This window comes from Peromyscus maniculatus, chromosome X (assembly GCF_049852395.1).
Source record: "Peromyscus maniculatus bairdii isolate BWxNUB_F1_BW_parent chromosome X, HU_Pman_BW_mat_3.1, whole genome shotgun sequence".
NCBI lineage: Eukaryota > Metazoa > Chordata > Mammalia > Rodentia > Cricetidae > Peromyscus > Peromyscus maniculatus.
Genome location: NC_134875.1, coordinates 23831816 through 23852561, shown reverse-complemented (window position 1 = coordinate 23852561; position 20746 = coordinate 23831816). Strand labels below are relative to the sequence as shown.

Sequence of the window (20746 nt, the reverse complement as noted above, 5' to 3'; positions counted from 1 at the left end):
TAATTCTAGTTCCATGGCATCTATGGCTTCATTTGGCCTCTATAGGTACTGCATACATGTGGTACACATACACACATGCAAGAAAAACACTTATACATATAAAATAAAAATAAATCTGTAAAAATGTTTTGTTTTTTAAGATCCAAAGTTCATAGTATAGTATTCTGCTAGGGAAGCCGCAGAAAACTAATAGAGCATCCTTCACACTCTATTCCAATATCATGCTCCTGGGAAGTTTTTTCTGACTATGTCCACTAATCTGGGTCAGAAGGGCTTTGGAACCATGTGATCATGTGTTGCTGAGACAAGATGATTAGAAGATATTAGAAGACTTGGTCACACTATGCCAAGAAAAAAAAAAAAGGATTACCTAATCACAAGTTCCCTTTTAAAATGCCATGGAATACTAAGGAAAATGTAATCATAGCATATTCTTTGGGTTGGTAGTGAATGTGTTTCCATTATCTCAAAGATGATAGCTTTACATTGTGGTATAACTCTGTTGTGCAATGGAAGGAGTTGTAAGTGAATAAATCCTTATCTACTATTAGATGAAACTAGACCCATGTTAGTGAAAGAAAAAATAACTATGTATGTATGTTATTTACAAACATGGAAACAGCTAAAAAAATTAAAAGTTAAACACACTAGCTAACAGGGCTAGTGAACTGGGAGCTTCCACGCATGTGCAGTAAGGCCCATCTGCCTGGCCTTCAAAATTTCACCTTGTTTCCACCAGCCAGCATCACTGGGTTTTTGGCTTGTACCTTGTAGCTGCAACGGATCCAAGTTTGAAACATGCCAATTTTGAGAGATATTACCAGGATACTGAAGTCCATTAGAAATATCCAGAAAATGACCACGTCTATGAAGGTGGTGCCAGCTGTGAAAGACACCCATGCTCAGCCGGAAAAGCCAGCTCAGGTGTACGGAACAGGCTCCTTGACTCTACATGAAAAGGCCGATAGTAAGGGTCGAGGGCTTTGTGGGACTCTTCATTCCTTGGTGACTATGCTTTACAGCAGCAGGAAAAGAAGTTATACTTGTTAGGATTGGCAAAAAAAATAATCAGGGGCATATTTTAAGGGACTCACTCTGACCAGGTTTTGGTTCATTCAAAGACTTGGGATGGAAGCCCTTACTTTTGGAGAGGAGTAAATCATTGGCCCTGGATTGTTAAAGTCTGGATATGAGTTTGATGAAAGCTCTATCATTTTTAATCAGTTCAAGTCTGCTATCTCCTATAAGACAAAAGAGATGCCCCTTTTCTCTCTCAATACCATTACAACTGCGGAAAGCATGCACATTTATGATGACATTGTTGCTGATGTGCTGCAGAATTACCAGAAATCTAATCTACCTGAGGAAGTCTGCCACCAGTGAGCATGCTGCTAGGATGACAGCTATGGATAACAGCAGCAAGAATGCCTCTGATATGCTGAACAAATTGATGTTGATGTTCAACCTCACCCGCACAGCTATCATCGTAAAGGAGTTGATTGAAATCTTCTCTGGGGCTGCTGCTCAGAATTCATGAAAATCAAGTTGCATCCTTACACAAGAGGCAAAGAAGGAAAACTTAGCAAACTGATTTTGACTGACTGCTGTCTTTCTCAGAAGAAATGTGGTCCACTGAGATACAGAGACAGCAAGGGGCTTGTAAATTATCTTACAACAAACAACTCACCATGAGAAAAAAAATGAAAAGTTAAATGTGCCACTATGTGGAATGAGGAAGAACAAAATGTCATAATATTGCAATGCAACACATATTACTTTTGTAAAAACAAAGACTACTGGCTTGGGGAGATGGCTCAGTGGGTAAAGGCGCTTACTGTGCAAGCAAGGGGAGCTGAGATCAAATTCCAGAACTCAGATTAAAAAGCCGGATATGGAGCCGGGCGGTGGTGGCGCACGCCTTTAATCCCAGCACTCGGGAGGCAGAGCCAGGCGGATCTCTGTAAGTTCGAGGCCAACCTGGGCTACCAAGTGAGTTCCAGGAAAGGCGCAAAGCTACACAGAGAAACCCTGTCTCGAAAAACCAAAAAAAAAAAAAAAAAAAAAAAAAAGCCGGATATGGTTGCATGCGTGGCTGTAATTCCAACACTATGGGAGGTAGAGTGGAGTCAGAAAGATTCCTGGGTCTTGCTGGCTACCAGCATAGCTCCAGCTTCAGTGAGAGATCCTGTTTCCGGGTAATAGAGCAAGAGCCCTGACCTCACGCTCTAGTTTCCTCACATGGGAGTGTGCACCTGCATACATACTATAACATACATGTACATGTATACACACACACACACACACACACACACACACACACACACACTGACATTTTCCTGCAAATATCATGCTTTCATTTTTCTTTATAAATGAATAGAACTCTGCCATGTTTATGGACATTTTCTTTGTACATTCATCTGCTGATGGACATCTCAGCTGGATCCACACCTTGGCTATTGTAAATAGTGTGAATAAATAAACATGGATGTGGTGATATTATTGTGCACCCTAATAAACTTATATGGGGTCAGAGAACAGAACAGCCACTAGATACAGAGGCCAGAAAATGGTGGCACACATGCCTTTAATCCTAGCATTCCAGAGGCAGAGATCCCCTTGGATCTCTGTGAGTTCAAGGCCACACTGGAATCAACCAGGCATGGTAACAAGAGCCTTTAATCCCAGGAAGTGATGGCAGAAAGCAGAAAGGTATATAAGGTATGAAAACCAGGAACTAGAGCTGGTTAAGCTTTTAGGCTTTTAGCAGCACAGTTCAGCTGAGATCCATTTGGATGAGGACTCAGAAGCTTCCAGTCTGAGGAAACAGGATCAGCTGAGGAATTGGCAAGGTGAGGTGGCTGTGTCTTGTTCTGCTTCTCTGATCTTCTAGCATTCACCCCAATACCTGGGTCCAAGTTTGTTTTTATTACTAAGTCCTTTTGAGATTCATTGTAGATGTAACCAACCGTCTTATTAAATAAGAAACACAGAAACAATGTAAAAGAGAAAGCCGAGAAGTCAGAGCTCAGAGCTAAAATCTCACCCTTCCTCCTGCTGTCCCAGCTTCGCAAAAAGAGAGCTACTTCCTGTCGGTTCGTTTTTTTAAAGTATGTTGTTCTGCCTTCTCATTGGTTGTAAACCCAAACACATGACTGCCTCGTCACTGTCTGAATGTACAGCCCCCTAGGTCTTAAAGGCATATGTCTCCAATGCTGGCTGTATCCCTGAACACACAGAGATCTTATGGGATTAAAGGCATGTGCCACCACCGCCACACTCTTGCTATGGCTCTAATAGCTCTGACCCTGAACACACAGATATCTATGGGATTAAAGGCGTGTGCCACCACCGCCACACTCTTGCTATGGCTCTAATAGCTCTGACTCCCAGACAACTTTATTTATTAACATACAATCAAAATAATAATTCAGTACAATTAGATTATCACCACATTTCCCCTTTTCTATTTTAATAAAAAGAAAAAGAAAGCAAAAGGTTATAACTAACAAAAGAAAAACTATATACAAAAGTACAATAACTATATACAATATATACAAGTAATAAATACCTAAACAGGTATTTGACAAATCAGAGAAAACAATTCCATTATCTATCCTATTTTGGTAAATCCAAGATGTATCTAATGCACTTTCTATCCTAATTAATTTTCAACTATAACTAACTAATCTTCAACCATAACTAACTAATCTTCAACTCCCTCAGAGACCCAAGAAGGGAATAATAGTAGCTAACAAAAATAAAAACAGGAAGTGCATGCAAGCAACTTCCAAAAAATTTTGTGAGTTGACAGAAACAGCCAGCTGCCTGGGCAGTCACCTGAGGTTTCTCCGCAGTGTTGGGGCATCATCTTCAGCCTATAGGCTTAGTGTATCTGATAGACTCATTTGTGAAGTAGGATGTACACACGGTCAACAGTTCAACCTCACATTGGGTGAGAGCAGTCCACGTACCAGAAACACCTGAATTCCACTAGTGTCCTGTCATGATTCAGGATTTTAAATTCTGGAAATTGTTGACAGTTTTTTAATTCAGCTGTCCATTCTTCTTGGCTGTGTATATATGGCTTCATCTCAGCATCCCCTTCTTCTCCACATCCCTCTATTAAATGCCAGTCTACTTTTGAGAGGCATGAGCTTTCAGCTGCTGTTCCATTGTACAACAGAATCCATCGGCCCTCTGCCTGTTAAGCTGCCTTCGAAGAAAAGGGCACCGTACCTTTTCCGGATGCGAAGGCCACTTCAGGGATGGGGCCATATTGTCCTGGCCTCAGAAGATGCCTTTTGATAAAGCCATAACCACACTTGTTTTGGCAAGAATCAGTAGTCCCTTGTTTCGTGATCTGTCTGTCCATTTTGTCCTGTTGATTCGAGGATACTTTGTTGTCCAGTGGCTAACTTTTGCCAGAATGAAAGTTGACTCCATATGCAGTTTCTTCAATGCCCATATTTTCTCTAAAGTAGATTGGTACTGCCAGGAGCCGACATGTCTCAAAAAAGAAAAATTTTCTAAGTTATTAAAACATTTTAAATGCCATATTCTGTAGAACTCTGAAGGGTTTGAAGATGACCTGTCTAAAACATCTCTGCTCAATTTTTAAAACATATCCAATATGACTACAAGTTCTATGATAATGTCTAACTACTAGCTTTCATTTCTTTATATCCTAATAGTTGATAATAATAATATTCAAGGATCAGAAATTTGCATTACATTGTTAAATGAATGGTATAAATGCAATTAGAAATATACATATAGCATTTTCTAACAATATCAGTTTCAAATTTGTATACAATATAAAACAATTCAATCCAATGTAAAGTATTTAAAACTAGTAATTGTCTTTCTCTTTTCTTTCTTTTTTTTTCTTTCTTTCTCTTTCTTTTTTTTTTTAAACAAGAACCTTAAATCTAATCTCCTTTGCTTAGCCTTTTTCCTAACCCTTGACAATAACTTGTAACCAACCCCCCTAAATACTGAAAATTATCCCAGACCCAAAACCCATTAAAAAGACCAAAAAACCACCCGCCCCACACCACCTCTTTGGGAATGTGGGCGTCGTATTCTTAAAATTGCTTCCTGCTGGGTATGGGCGAAGTTTTCTTTATCCTGAAAGAAAAATTTTAGGTTAATTGTCAAATTCTAGGAGAGGTAACTATATCCTTCATTATCCAGTCTGTGTATAATGCCAAAGTTGAGGGTTTATCTCAAGTCCTTATTCAAGTAGTCTTTGAGACTGGATCATCTCAGCTAGTCATCTCAAATTTGCTCTGAGCACCTTGTAGTTCAAAGCTGATCTATGGATGATGTTTGTCAGCTTAATGATATTATTATTGTCCACGTGGAATTGTTGTTGTTGTGGGGCCCCATCTTCTTTCTGGAGACTTCAGTTGATGTTAGGCCTGGCCATGATTTCCTGCAGAAAACTGATAAGAGACTCAAACACAAAAACATATATATGCAGCTAGCCTTTTTTCTAGAATTAGTTAGTACTCTATGTGACCATTCATATCTTAACAAAGTTTAAAATGTATATATATATATTAATCTTGTAAATTTTGATATAAAATTTATACTTTGAGAAAAGTTTAAAGAATCAGAATAGAATCAAAGAGTTGAGATTAGTAATAGAATAGTCCCTTAATTAATTTTGCTTTTGTCCTGTACCATAGCAGAAGATGGCTCTTATTCTGGCATGATACAGGGAGTTTGCATTTTCCTTTTAATAACATGCTTGATTTTAAAGAAGGAGAGAGCCATTCTCCAACTCCAAAGTCAGCTTTAAATTTTAATTGAACTGGGACTATTAGAAAACCAAGAGTGTTAAATCTTTAGAGAAAAGCAGAAACAAACATTTAGGAAGACAAAAAATTTTTTTAGATAATATATACCCATACACCGTTTCACTCTGTTTCTTGGGATAGATGATTTGTCCCTTTTCTTCAGTTGTCTCATTTGTCCAGTGTTCTTCAGATTCCTTAACCTTCATTCTCCTAAAAGACAAAAACAAAAACCTTTCCCCAAGACTAATTTTGGGGATGTTCCTTTTTGGCAAGTTATTATCTGATGAAATGAAAAGGCATGTTTTATTGATACAAGTTAGTTTAAATTGGATGTTCATGCTGGTTGATGAACTATCACCTCCTCTAATTAAGAGGTCTCTCTTGTTCAAATCGAACCTTTATCAATTTTGATGGTACCCACAGCTTATCTTCTCCTGTAGAAACAAAAGCAAAACCACGTCCCCAATGTAATACATACCCTGGTTTCCATTCTGAGGTCAGCACATCCTTAAAGTATATAGGCTGATTTAATTCTGTAGTTTTTTCTATTATCCAATGTCTCTCTGCAGCTGTTGTTCCTTTCTCATTGGCATTCAGAAAATTCAAAGTTAGAAGAGCATTATGCAGTCTATTTCTGGGGGTTTTTGTTACCCATTTCTGTTTATTTAGCATATCCTTTAGAGTTCTGTTTGATCTTTCTATAACTGCTTGACCTGTAGGATTATGTGGTATGCCTGTAATATGCTTTATATTGTAATAAGCAAAAAACTGTTTCATTTTAACAGAGACATATGATGGAGCATTGTCAGTTTTGATTTGTGCAGGTATACCCATGATGGCCATAACTTCTAGCAAATGAGTGATTACAGAATCAGCTTTTTCAGAACTCAAAGCAGTTGCCCATTGAAATCCTGAATAAGTATCGATAGTGTGGTGTACATATTTCAATTTTCCAAATTCTGCAAAGTGAAACACGTCCATCTGCCAGATTTCATTTCTCTGAGTACCCTTTGGGTTACATCCTGCTGGTAATGGCGTCTGATTGTAGAAGGAACAAGTAGGACATTTCTTTACTATTTCTTTGGCTTGTTGCCAGGTTATGGAAAAATCCTTTTTTAAACCTTTACTATTAACGTGATGTTTTTTATGAAATTCTGAGGCCTCCAGCACATTTCCTATCAATAATTTATCAATTTCATCATTGCCTTGTGCTAGAGGGCCTGGCAGACCAGTATGGGATCGAATGTGAGTTATATATAAAGGATGATTCCTTTTCCTGATTGTATCTTGTAATTGAATAAATAGTGAAGTTAATTCTGAAGCATCAGGGATGAATTCTGCAGTCTCAATATGTAACACCACTCTTTCAGCATACTGAGAGTCAGTTACTATGTTGAGAGGTTCTGAAAAATCCATTAATACCAACAGAATAGCATACAATTCTGATTTTTGAACTGAATTATACGGACTTTGAACCACTTTACTTAAATTTTCTGATTTGTAACCTGCCTTTCCTTCTTTGTTGGCATCTGTATAAAATGTACGAACTCCAGATATGGGTTTTTGCCGTACAATTCGAGGCAAGATCCAATCAGCTCTCTTTATAAGATCAATTCTATTGCTTTTGGGATATTTGCTGTTAATTTCTCCCAAAAAATTACTGCAAGCTCTTTGCCAAGGTTCACTTTCTGTCCATAATTTTTCAATGTCCTCCTTAGTTAATGGTACGACAATTTCTGCTGGGTCTATGCCTGCTAATTGACGAAGTCTCATTTTTCCTTTGTAAATCAAGTCAGAGATTTTTTCCACATAAGTTTTTAATTTTTTATTTGGTTTATTTGGTAAAAATATCCATTCCAATATAATATCTTCCCTCTGCATTAATATTCCAGTAGGAGAACGCCTAGAAGGTAAGATAACCAAAATGCAATCCAGCTTTGGATCAATACGATTCACGTGTCCTTCATGCACTTTCTTTTCTACCAAGGCTAATTCTTTCTCAGCTTCAGGTGATAATTCTCTTGGACTATTTAAGTCCTTGTCACCTTCTAAGGTTTTGAACAAATTAGTCAGTTCATCATTTTTTACCCCAACAATAGTTCGTAGATGAGAAATATCTCCAAATAATCTTTGAAAGTCATTAAGAGTCTGTAGTCTATCTCTCCGAATTTGCACCTTTTGGGGTCTAATTTTTTGTAGCTCTATTTTATATCCTAAATAATTAATAGAATCTCCTCTTTGTATCTTTTCAGGAGCAATTTGTAATCCCCAGCGAGGCAAAATTTTCTTTACTTCTTCAAACATTATTTCTAAAGTATCTGCATTTGAGTCAGCTAGTAAAATATCGTCCATATAATGATAAATTATAGATTTAGGAAATTTTTTACGTATCACTTCCAATGGCTGTTGTACAAAATATTGGCACAGAGTTGGGCTATTCAACATTCCCTGTGGGAGGACCCTCCATTGAAATCTTTTAACCAGTTGAGAATTATTATAAGTAGGCACTGTAAAAGCAAATCTTTCTCTGTCTTTTTCTTGTAAGGGTATTGAAAAGAAACAGTCTTTTAAATCAATAACTATGAGAGGCCATCCTTTTGGTAACAGAGTAGGCAAAGGCATCCCAGATTGTAGAGAGCCCATTGGCTGAATTACTTTGTTAATTGCTCTAAGGTCTGTTACCATTCTCCATTTACCAGATTTCTTTTTAATAACAAATACAGGAGAATTCCAAGGGCTGGTTGATTCTTCAATATGCTGAGCATTTAGCTGTTCTTCTACCAGCTCTTCTAAAGCCTGGAGTTTCTCTGTTGTTAAAGGCCATTGCTGGACCCATACAGGCTTGTCTGTTAACCATTTTAAAGGTAGAGCTGTTGGTGTCTTTGGAAGATCATCAGTTATTGTGCCCTGTTCTTGTATAATATGGATGGCTGGTGACCACTCATTAGAACAATATCTTCTAATATTTCTCTCAGTAACATGTGCTAGTTTATGATTTGTTTCTGAGATTGGAGGGATGTTAATCTGAGTATTCCATTGTTGCAACAAGTCTCGACCCCACAGGTTCATAGTTATGTTAGCCACATATGGTTTTAATTTTCCTCTCTGTCCTTCTGGACCTATACATTCGAGCCATCTTGCACTCTGTTTCACCTGAGATAATGTCCCAATTCCTAACAGTTGAACGTTTACCTCCTGAAGAGGCCAAGTTGGATGCCAAAATTCTGGTGCTATTATGGTAACGTCCGCACCTGTGTCTACCAGACCAGACAACAAAACACCATTTATTTTTATCGTTAATTTTGGTCTTTGTTCATTAATAGAAGTTTGCCAAAAAATTTTCTTTATGTTTTCTCCTGAATTTTCTATTCTCTCTGTTTCATCATTCTGACCAGCATGATTTATTCCAATAGGCATTTGGTTATTTAATCGCTCTCCAGAGCAGGCATTTCCTCTATGGCTGCCGGAAAGGTTTGAACTGGATTTGCACTGGGGGCCTGCCTGAGGCCCCTCTGGGAGTTTCCCGAAGACTGAGGCAAAGGATTACCCTGTCTGTCCTTTGTTGATCTACATTCGTTGGTCCAGTGTTTTCCCTTACCACACCTTCTGCATACTCCAGAAGGAAGGGGCATTCTGTTGCCATTGTTCCTTGAAGAAACATTGTTTCTGGAAATGACCTGTCTACAGTCCCTTTTCAAATGTCCTTGCTTTCTACATCCAAAACATCTAACACTCCTCAAACCTTTTGAAATTACTTCTCCTACCCATGTATCATCATTCTCATCAGCTTCAACATTAATTGTTTCTCTAATCCAATCTTCCATAGGTGCAGATCTTGCCCTTAATGGCCTGATTATTCTTTTGCATGCTGCATTCGCATTCTCAAAGGCCAAAGATTCAATTATTGCCTTACCAGCTTCTGAATCCGAGACCATTCTCTTTACTGCTGAAGCCAGTCTTTGTAAAAAATCTGTGAAAAATTCTTTTGGGCCTTGCATAACCTTTGTAAATGACTCAGATTTTTTTCCTGGTTCCTCAACTTTGTCCCATGCATTCAAGGCTGCCGTTCGACATAAAATTAGGGTTTGGACATCATATAAACATTGTGCTTGTGCTGAAGCATATTGGCCTTCGCCCATAAGCTGATCCTGGCAAACTTGTACTCCTTTATCCCTCCATTGTTTTTCTATGTTTTTAGCCTCCTCCTTAAACCAAGTCAGAAATTGAAGTCTCTGGCTGGGTTCCAGAACACCTTGTGCAAGGTCCCGCCAGTCCTGTGGTACTATCCTATTATATGTTGACCAAGTGTTTAACATTTGCTTTACATATGGGGAATGCATGCCATAAGATACTATTGCCTCCTTAAACCTTTTTAAATCCAACATTTCAATTGGAGCCCAAGTATTTTGTGTAGCCATTTGATCAGGCATCTGCTGTACAGTTACAGGATAAATTAAGGGTGACTGTGTGAAAACAGGCTTTCTTTCTGCAACCTTATGATCCCGACTTGAAACAACTTCACTGTTAATTTCTTCTGTCTGAATTTTTACAGGTTTAACAAGTTCTTCTAAAGCTGTTATCCTGGCACTTAAATTGACTATCTTTTTAAATATTAAAATGTGGATTATTATAGTGATAAGGTGCATAATTCCACCAATACTAATATTATATAGTTGTTCCATTGCCAGACTGCCTAAAATTTCGAACAAAAACCAATTTTCTTCCAATGTACACATAAAACCCATTTGTTTTTTAATGTGGAAAAAATTCTCTTTTAGATAGTTTCCTTTAAAATATCTGATATATTATGACTTACCAAATCTGCGTAGAACAGTAGAAATCCGAGGGGATTTTCAAAGCAGCCACCTAGTGTCCCAGGTGTAAATCCAGAGAGAGAGAGAGAGAGAGAGAGAGAGAGAGAGAGAGAGAGAGAGAGAGAGAGAGAAAGAGAGAACGCACAAGAAAGCGTAGCCGGCTAAAGCTTAAATGCAGCCACGTGTTCCCTCTTGTGCCGAGTCAAGGCTTGGGTCTGGCTTCCTTAAGCTCCGACCATGTGCGTTGGCTTTACAGGCAGGGCCCTGTTCGGCAGGGCAGGTCTGAGTTGTTTGTAGCACCGGCTTTAGGCAAGCTGCTCACAGACCTAGGCCTGGGCTAGAAGTTGCTACCCGGACTAGGAAGCCGGCAGCTCAGACTAAGAAGCTGGCAGCTCGGACTAGGACGCCGGCAGCTCGGACTAAGACGCCTGCCGCTTCCTGCCGCTTCCTCCGCCGCCTGCCACCGCCTGCCGCCCTTGCGGGAAAGCGGACCTGCCGTCAAGCCAAGCGGTTTTTAATGGATTCTTGTCACGTTGGGCGCCAGATGTAGATGTAACCAACCGTCTTATTAAATAAGAAACACAGAAACAATGTAAAAGAGAAAGCCGAGAAGTCAGAGCTCAGAGCTAAAATCTCACCCTTCCTCCTGCTGTCCCAGCTTCGCAAAAAGAGAGCTACTTCCTGTCGGTTCGTTTTTTTAAAGTATGTTGTTCTGCCTTCTCATTGGTTGTAAACCCAAACACATGACTGCCTCGTCACTGTCTGAATGTACAGCCCCCTAGGTCTTAAAGGCATATGTCTCCAATGCTGGCTGTATCCCTGAACACACAGAGATCTTATGGGATTAAAGGCGTGTGCCACCACCGCCACACTCTTGCTATGGCTCTAATAGCTCTGACCCTGAACACACAGATATCTATGGGATTAAAGGCGTGTGCCACCACCGCCACACTCTTGCTATGGCTCTAATAGCTCTGACTCCCAGACAACTTTATTTATTAACATACAATCAAAATAATAATTCAGTACAATTAGATTATCACCACAATTCATGTTACACATGGATTTACAAGTATCTCGGTGATAGGATTTAGAGTTCTTTGGGTATATGCCCAGGAGTGGTATAGCTGGGTCACATGGTAATACTAGTTTTAACTTTTTGAGAACACTCCATACTGATTTCCTTAGTGGCTTCATCAGTTTTACAGTTTTAAGAAAGAAGAGCGTGGAGTGGGCCAATTCTGAGCAAGGAATAATTCTGAACATTGATATTCAAGATATTAGCACAAATCTTGATTAGGACAGAGTTCAGTTGCATAGGTGCGTACTTTGAAGTAGTGAAGCTCTCATGTATATCTCAGGGGAGTAACCAAATGAAGCAGCTGTATTTCATTCATAAGTGACTTTCACCAAGGTTGTCTTATCTGAATGCTATAAGGCCAAGACCATCTAGCTAATGTGCCAATAAAGATGGCGCAGCCAATGGGATCTAGGACTGACTTTGGTACCACTGCACAAAAGTGCTTTTGCTACTGGAAATTTTAGGGTTAAGTATGGGCTGTAACACCCCCAACAGGATAGGCTTAGCTATTGTCTTAGTTTGGGTTTCTATTGCTATGAAAAAACATCATGATAAAAAGCAACTTGGGGAGGAAAGGGTTTATTTATACTATTTATTTATACTATTATAATATATATATTTATTTATACTAAGGGAAGTCAGAGCAGGAACTCAAGGTAGGAGCCTGGAGGCAGGAACTGAAGCCTGAATAGAACAGTACTGCTTACTGGCTTGTTCCTCATAACTTGCTCAATCTGCTTTTCTCTAGTACCCATGAAAATCATCCCAGGGGTACCAACTCCTACAGTTAGACTAATCATCATTCAAGAAAATGAACCATAGGCTTGCCCACAGGGTAATCTGGTGAAGGCATTTTCTCAATTGAGGTTCCCTTTTCCATTTTATGTCAAGTCAATATAAAACTAGCCAGCACAACTACCCATCCCTAACCTGCCAATTAACAGGGACATGTAAGGGGCAGTTAGGAAATGGCTCAGTGAGGAAACTACTTGCCACTCAAGGGTGAGAACCTGAGTTCAGTTAACAAGAACCAAATTATAGCTGGGCATAGTAGTGTATACAACTGTTATCACTGCACTCGTACTGTGAGTTGAGAGGTAGAGACATTAGCATCCCTGGAAGCTCAAGGGATAGCACACCTAAGTTATATAGTGGTATATATAGTGGTGAACAACAAGAGAGGCTGTCTCAAGGAAGAAGGTGAGGGCTGGTACCCATGATTGTCCTCTGACCTCCATACACATGCCATATCACATGAATGCAAGCTTTCTCTCTCTCTCTCTCTCTCTCTCTCTCTCTCTCTCTCTCTCATACACACACTTGACAAATATTAAAAATGGACTGGCACAATGGATCAGAGTTTAAGAGCATGTATTGTTCTTGCGGAGGACCTAGGTTCAGTTCCTAGTGCCTGCATGATGGTTCACAACCATCTGTAACTCCGATTCCATGAAAGTCAATATCCTCTTTTAACCTCTGAGGATACTAGGTGTGCATACAGCACACACACACATACAACAGGTGAAACACTAGTACATATTAAATAACACAATACATCAATACAAAATATTTTAAATCTAGACAAGTATTAGTAAAAAGCAGAAACAAGAGATTGACTCATTGTGGCCATATGAAGAGGAATAAACAAAGGGCCCCATGATCCTCAAGTCTGTCTTCAGAGTACTGACATGAGATTTAGGTTTAAATAGAGGGCAAGACATGTGCATAAATAAGCAGTCTGCTCAGGGTCTAGTCTCAACCTATCATTGACACACCATTGTCTTAGTTTTGTCCTGCGAGGCGGTCTGACAAGTTGTCAGGTGGGAGATCTTCCTGGAAGAAAACTCTTCCTCTGGCTGTCACCAGGGCTTCCCCTAGGCAGTTTCACTCCTACTTTCATGTCATATATATATATATATATATATATATATATATATATATATATATATATATATATATAGTCTAGGAACCACAAATGTGGGAAAACATGTAGTATTTATCTTTCTGCCATTGGCTTAAACCATTAATATGTTAGCTGTGGTTGCATCCATTTTCCTACAAATAACACAACTTCATTCCTTATGGCTGAAAAAATACATTGTTAAAAAATGCAAGTATCTAACAAGAGAGGAATGAATAAGGACAATGTGGTATATATAGGTCACGGGACTTTTGTGGGCCCCTCCACTCTGAGCACAAACCCTTGATTGGCAAACTCCTCCTGCACACACCTCTGCTGCTGCTTCTCGTCATCTTCCCCTCTAGTTTGGTTGTTTGGTCATCCATGACATTCATTAGTTTGGAGACAGGGTTGTGCAACACAGCCCAGGCTACAAAGCAGGTCCCAGCCTCGAACTTGCAGCAGTCCCCTCACCTCTCTCTGCCTCCCAAGTGTTGGTGCGTGCCTGTGTGCCTGGCATCGGTTTCAGCTCTTACAAAACTCCACCATCAACCTGTCATACTTCCAGCCTGTCTTCTTTCGAAGGACAAAATTAAGGGCAATGAAGAAAGGGCCACCAGAAAAGACAAGCCGAGGCAGTGACAGGGAGGGAAATCAGGTTCCAGCTTCTACCATGCTCATCTGATAAGATCCGCAGAACTGAGTCTTGCCACTGCTGGCCTTCAGGGCAGAGTATACACTAACAAAAACACAGGGATGGCCATTGCCCCTTAACTGGCAATCAAGCCACAGTAGGAGGGTTACAGTACACAGTTTATCAGCCTTCCAGGAAGGAACCCACACGTACTTTCAGTGCCAGTCCCACCAGATTTTCTCTAATTGCCTCAACCAGACATCTGGTAGGTGGATGCCAGCCAGACCAATGTCCAAATTAGCACCTTAGGAACTCCTGCCAAGCTGGAGGAGCCCGGAAAACCTCCTCACTGTGGGAATATCGGGAGGAGCTGAGCTGGATAAGTCAAAGAGATGAATGATGAGGACTTTGCTTCAGAGCTTTTCAAAGGTTAGCTCTTGGAATGTTCCCATTGTTAGGGCCAGCCTTGGCAACCCAAACATAGCAGTGTTTGGAGCCTGTAGCTCAGTTGATAGAGTACTTGTCTAGCATACAGAAAGCCCTGACTTCCAACCCCAGCACTGCAGGCATGTTGGCACACTCCTACAATCTCAGCACTCATGAGGTAGAGGCAGGGGAAGTAGATGCTCAAGATACCCTATTTAAAAAAAATAACTGAAATGGGCAGTGCGAAGAGATGGCCCAGTAATTAAGAGCACTGAGTTATTTTCCAGAAGCCCAGGCAAGGTTCAATTCCTACTACCCATCTGGTGACTCAAAACGCCCTGTAACTCCAGTTCCAGGGGATCTGATACCCTTTTGTGGCCTCTGTAAGCACTGCATACACGTGGTGTATAGACATGCACACAGCCAAAACACCCATACATGTTTGTAGCTGGAGTTTTTTCCAGTCCTGCCTGGCCCTCAGTCAGGACAAATCTCTCTCACCTACCAGCCCTGCAGCTGCTCAGACCCAACCAAGTAAACACAGAGACTTATACTGCTTACAAACTGTATGGCTATGGCAGGCTTCTTGCTAACTGTTCTTATATCTTAAATTAACCCAGTTCTATAAATCTGTACCTTGCCACATGGCTCATGGCTTACCAGCATCTTACATGTTGCTACTCATGGCGGTGGCTGGTAGCATCTCCTGACTCAGCCTTCCTGTTCCCAGAATTCTCTTCTCTGCTTGTCCCACCTATACTTCCTGCCTGGCTACTGGCCAATCACCATTTTATTTATAAAGAGTGATATCCACAGCAACAGACAGTGGATGAAAATAGAAGTCTCTAACATGTCATTTGGTTTTCTAATATATGGGAACAGGCAATTTGGGGAAGGAGGGACTTTGAAGTTAGATGGAGGAGGGAACCTGACTGGTTAGTGTTACAGTATTTCAGGGCTGGCAAGATGGCTCAGTGGATAAAGACAGTTGACTCCAAGCCTGACAGCCTGAGTTCAGTCTTCAGAACCCAGACAGTGGAAAGAGAGAACTGGCTCCCCCAAGCTGTCCTGTCATTCCTTTACATCTGCATGAACACACATTAAATAAATGGAAAAATAAAGGCAAAAGACTTGAGTTTGCTTTTTCGGGTGATGGATAGGTCAAGAGTATTTTCAGAAGTCTTGTGATCTGAACTTTTCTGGATTGCCCCCCCTCCTCCTTTTCCTCCTTCCCCCAAAACAAAATCGCTTATGTTGAAGTCCCAGCCTCTGTTATTCTCAGAATGTGACTGTATCTAGAGACAGTGCCCTTAAAGTAGAAGTTATGCTAAAATGCCATGATTATAGCTGCCCTTGTAAGTTTTATGTCCACTTGCCACAAGCTAAGGTCATCTGAAAAGAAGAAACCTCAATTGAGAAAATGCCTCCATAAGATCTTGCTGTAAGGCATTTTCTTAATTAGTGATTGATGGGGGAGGATGCAGCCCATTGTAGGTGGTGCCGCCCCTGGGCTGGTGGTCCTGGGTTCTATAAGAAAGCAGGCTGAGCAAGCTGTGAGGTGCAAGCCAGTAAGCAGCACCCCCCTGCCCCGTGGGTTCTGCATCAACTCCTGCATCTAGCCACCTGCCCTGTTTGAGTTCCTGTCCTAAGTCCTTGCATAATAAACAGTGATGTGAAAGTATAAGTCAAATAAACCCTTTCCTCCCCAAGTTGCTTTTGGTCATGGTGTTTCATCACAGCAATAGTAACTGCAGGTAAGACAATAGTGAACCCCAATACAAAGTGGATTATGACCTTATAAGAACAGATTTAGAGTTTCCAGTTTTGTGGGGTAAAGGTTTTGGAAGTATGACCTGATGGTTCTCTGGATTTCCTCAGTGTTAGTTGTTATGTCCCCCTTTTCATTTCTGATTTTCCTAATTTAGATACTCTCTCTCTCTCTCTCTCTCTGTCTTTTGGTTAGTTTGGCTAAGGGCTTGTCTATCTTGTTGACTTTCTCAAAGAACCAACTCTTTGCTTCATTGATTCTTGTATTGTTCTCTTTGTTTCTATTTTATTGATTTCAGCTCTCAATTTGATTATTTCCTGGCACTTATTTCTCCTGGGTGACTTTGCTCCTTCTTCTTCTAGAACTTTTAGGTGTGCTGTTAAGTCACTAGTGTGAGATTTCTCCAACTTCTTTATGTGGGCGTTTAGTGCTATGAATTTCCCTCTTAGCACTGCTTTCATAGTGTCCCATAAGTTTGGGTATGTGGTGTCTTCATTTTCGTTGATCTCTAGGAAGTCTTTAATTTCTTTATTTCTTCCTTGACCCATTGGTGACTCAGCTGAGCATTATTCAGTTTCCATGAGACTGTAGGCTTTCTGTAATTTTTGTTGTTGCTGAAATCCAACTTTAAACCATGGCGGTCTAATAGAACACAGGAGGTTATTCCTTTTTTTTTTTTTTTTTTTGTATCTGTTGAGATTTGCTTTGTGGCTGAGTATGTGGTCAATTTTAGAGAAGGTTCCATGGGGTGCTGAGAAGAAGGTATATTTTTTTTTGTTAGGATGGAATGTTCTGTAGATACCAATTAAGTCCATTTGAGTCATGACATCAGTTAAGTCCCTTATTTCTCTATGAAGTTTTGATTTTGTAGCATGGAACTGGACCGGGCCCTCTGGATAAGTGGGACAGTTGATTAGCTTGAACTGTTTGGGAGGCACCCAGGCAGTGGACCCAGTACCTGTCCTTGGTGCATGGGCTGGTTCTTTGGAGCCTTGGGCCTATGCTGGGACACTTTGCTCAGCCTTGGTGTAGAGAGGAGGGGACTGGATCTGCCTTGGCCGAGTCTACCAGGCTGGACTGACTCCCCAGGGGAGACCTTGCCTTGGAGGAGGTGGGAATGGGGGGTGGATTGGGGGTGAGGGCTGGGGGGTGGGAGGAGGGAAGACGGGGGAATCCATGGCTGATATGTGAAATTAAGTTAATTATAAAATTATATATGTGTGTGTATACATATATATAAAGAATTCCCAGGATTCGCACCAGATCTGCTGAGCAACAGTGAAGGCGGAGCTCTGCATGAGGGTAACCATCTGTGTTGGTGGCACTCGGTTGGGGAGGTGCACAGCTAGCTCTTGGTGCTCTCCACCATTGGGCAGAGGACACCGGCAGTGCATGGCTGCCAGTGTGGCAACAGCAAAGGCAGGATCCCTGCGTGGGCGGCATTGTGTGGGGGCCACGGCGGTGGCTGTGAAGTGTTAGCCAGGCAGCTGGACTAGCTTTGCTTGGCCTTGGCACTAGTGCTGGCCCCTCAGAATGCACCTGGAAGGGGAGCAGTGGCTTTGCTCTGCCCTGCCCAGGGACTTGTGCTGGTTATGCAGGGATAGAGCGGGGGAGGCCTGAGAAGCAGGTGCTAGGGGAAAGCAGGCAGGAGAAGGCCACTTGGCTAGGACACAGCATGGGAGGGCACCAGGTGACTGTCTCAGGGGGCTGCAGAGCTGGTGGGTGGTGCCAGCAATGAGTGACTGTCTCAGGGGGCTGCAGAGCTGGTGGGTGGTGCCAGCAATGGGTGACTGACTCAGGGGGCTGCAGCACTGGCAGGTGGCTTCACCCGTGGTGGCACAGAGTCACACTGGGAAATGGCAGCTTTGCCACTGTGTGATTTCACCACACATTGAACACTAGATACTACAATTTCCTTTACCCTTTTATTAAAAAAATAAAACTCAAGTGTACATATTAGGGAATAAACCTAAGAGATCCACAGAGACAATCACCCTCCTCTCTTCACTTCCATGATGGAAAAGGCTTGGCCGTGTTGGGTAGGTGTGGCCTTGTTGGGTAGGTGTGGCCTTGTTGGAGGAAGTATGTCACTGTGGAGGTGAGCTTATAGGTCTTATATTTGCTCAAGCTATGCCCAGTGTGACAGACTCCTTCTGCTGCCTGAAGAACAAGATGTACAACTCTTAGCTCCTCCAGCACACTGTCTCATCATGATGATAACGGACTAAACCTCTGAAACTGTAAGCCACCCCCCAATTAAATATTCCCTTTATATATAAAAAAGAACAGATTTAGATGTAAATAGTTACATAAAGGTATTATGAAGACAGAGGTTAAAGATGCCTATTGACAAATCAAGACAATTGGCCTCAGAAGCAATAAACCTAGGCAACAATTGTGTCTTAGAATCCTGGGCTCTGGAAGTATGAGAACCCAGAGTCTGTTGTTTAAATGGGTAAAGTCTGTTGTAGTCTCTTACTGTGGCCCTTAACAACTAAGAGACAGTTCTTTACACTGATTTGAGAAGGATTCTTGACTACCAAGTCAGTTGTGTAAAATATCTTTATTTTTATTTTGAAAGTGATACATAAGAGACCTTTAAAAATATTAAACACCAAATCAATAAAAGGAAAGATCATGTTAAATAGCTTGACTCTTTATATTAGCTAAAATGTGGAATATTTATGGTTTTGTAAAGATTTCCATGGCCTTGCAGTTGATATGCTGGGTTTCCTATCCCATCTGGCCCATTTGGGACCAGAAAGATGAGAAAATGTGAAATAAGAGAAAGCAGGTTAAGAAATGAATGCTGTAGAGAAAGAAAGTAGGATTTGTATCCCAAATCAGCAAGGTGAGGAGGGGGATGATGTCTGTGCATGTGTGTGTGTGTGTCATATAGCTTTGGTATCAGGATGACCTTGGCTTCATACAACAAGTTTCATTAAAAATTTTGAGGAATTAGAAGTGAGAAGGCCATATGGCTGAAAACCTAAAGTGTGTGTGGGAACAAATGATAGATACAAACATAAGGTATATTAGTGTATATGCTAACACTAAATAAATGTCAAATGATTAAAATTTCAAGTAATAGAGTTAGCATGGATAAACTATACAAAAGATGGAAATTTAACTCAGTCATTGGACTCTATAACAATTAAATTCAAATATTAGAATTGAAGCTATTTAAGAACAATATATGGGTTTGATGGAAGACAACAGAAGCTGGAAGAGAGGATTACTAAATGAAAAGGGACATCTGGGTGTCAAAATAGGACACACAGGAAAAGAAGAGAGAGTTCAAAGAAGAGTGTGAGTGACTTTAGCATGGCTTATTAGCATTAACACATCTTAATTATACAGATTCAAAGGACTTGTTCTGATATCTTCATAATGCATACATTATGCATTGGTAATGTCCATCCATCCTGCTATCCCCAACTCTTCTACCACAGCCATCAGCATCTTTTCCAGTCTTTCATAATCAAGTCTAATCTTTTATTTTACTTCCACTTATGAGACAACAAAGGTGATAGTCACCTTTGTTTCTGGCTTATTTCACTTAACATGATATCCACCAGTCATTAACATGGTTGCAAATGAAACAATTTACTTTTTTATGATGCAGTCATACTCTATTCAATACATATGGATTAACTTCTTTATCCTCATCTGTTCAGGGGAACCTATGCTGGTACCAGAGTTTGGATATTGTTAACAGTGCCAAAATAAATACAAGTGAGTGGTGTTTTTTTGTTTGTTTGTTTGTTTTACACCTATTTCATTTCCTTTGAGTCTCTGCCAGGAAATGGGATTGCTGGATCATATGCAGTTCTATTTTTAGCTTCTCAAGAATATCCCCATTCTATTTTCTGAAGTAGTGAGACTAATTTGAGTTCCACTCAACATTACATGAAGGGTCCCTTTTTGTTACATCTTGTCATTTATAGTTTCTTATGATGGCTGCATTAGTATATGAGATATCATCTCAATGTAGTTTTGACATGCATTTCTTTAATTACTAATGCTACTGAGCAATTTTTTTTAGCCAGTGTCTTGCTCTGTAGCTCAGGTTGCCCATGTAGAGGGGAAAGATCCCAAGAGTACATGTAAAGGGAAGGAGGGTCAGCCGTCTCAGAGATACCCTGTGTCTTTGGGTTCCACATTATAGATTTATCTAATTACAAATTGAAAGTACGTTTTAAATTGCCACTGTAGTAAACATAGCATTTTTCTCCAAACAAAAGAACACAACGAATATTTACTCCCTATTTATGTGACAATAGTTATTATGAGTAGTCTAGAGATGATCTATAAGAGGATGT

The 20746-nt window shown here is 40.5% G+C and overlaps 1 pseudogene; it reads left to right on the top strand.

The window, feature by feature from the left end:
- Window positions 1–789: 789 nt before the first annotated feature.
- LOC102928888 (ATP synthase F(1) complex subunit gamma, mitochondrial pseudogene) lies at window positions 790–1537 on the top strand (annotated as a pseudogene).
- Window positions 1538–20746: the final 19209 nt, after the last annotated feature.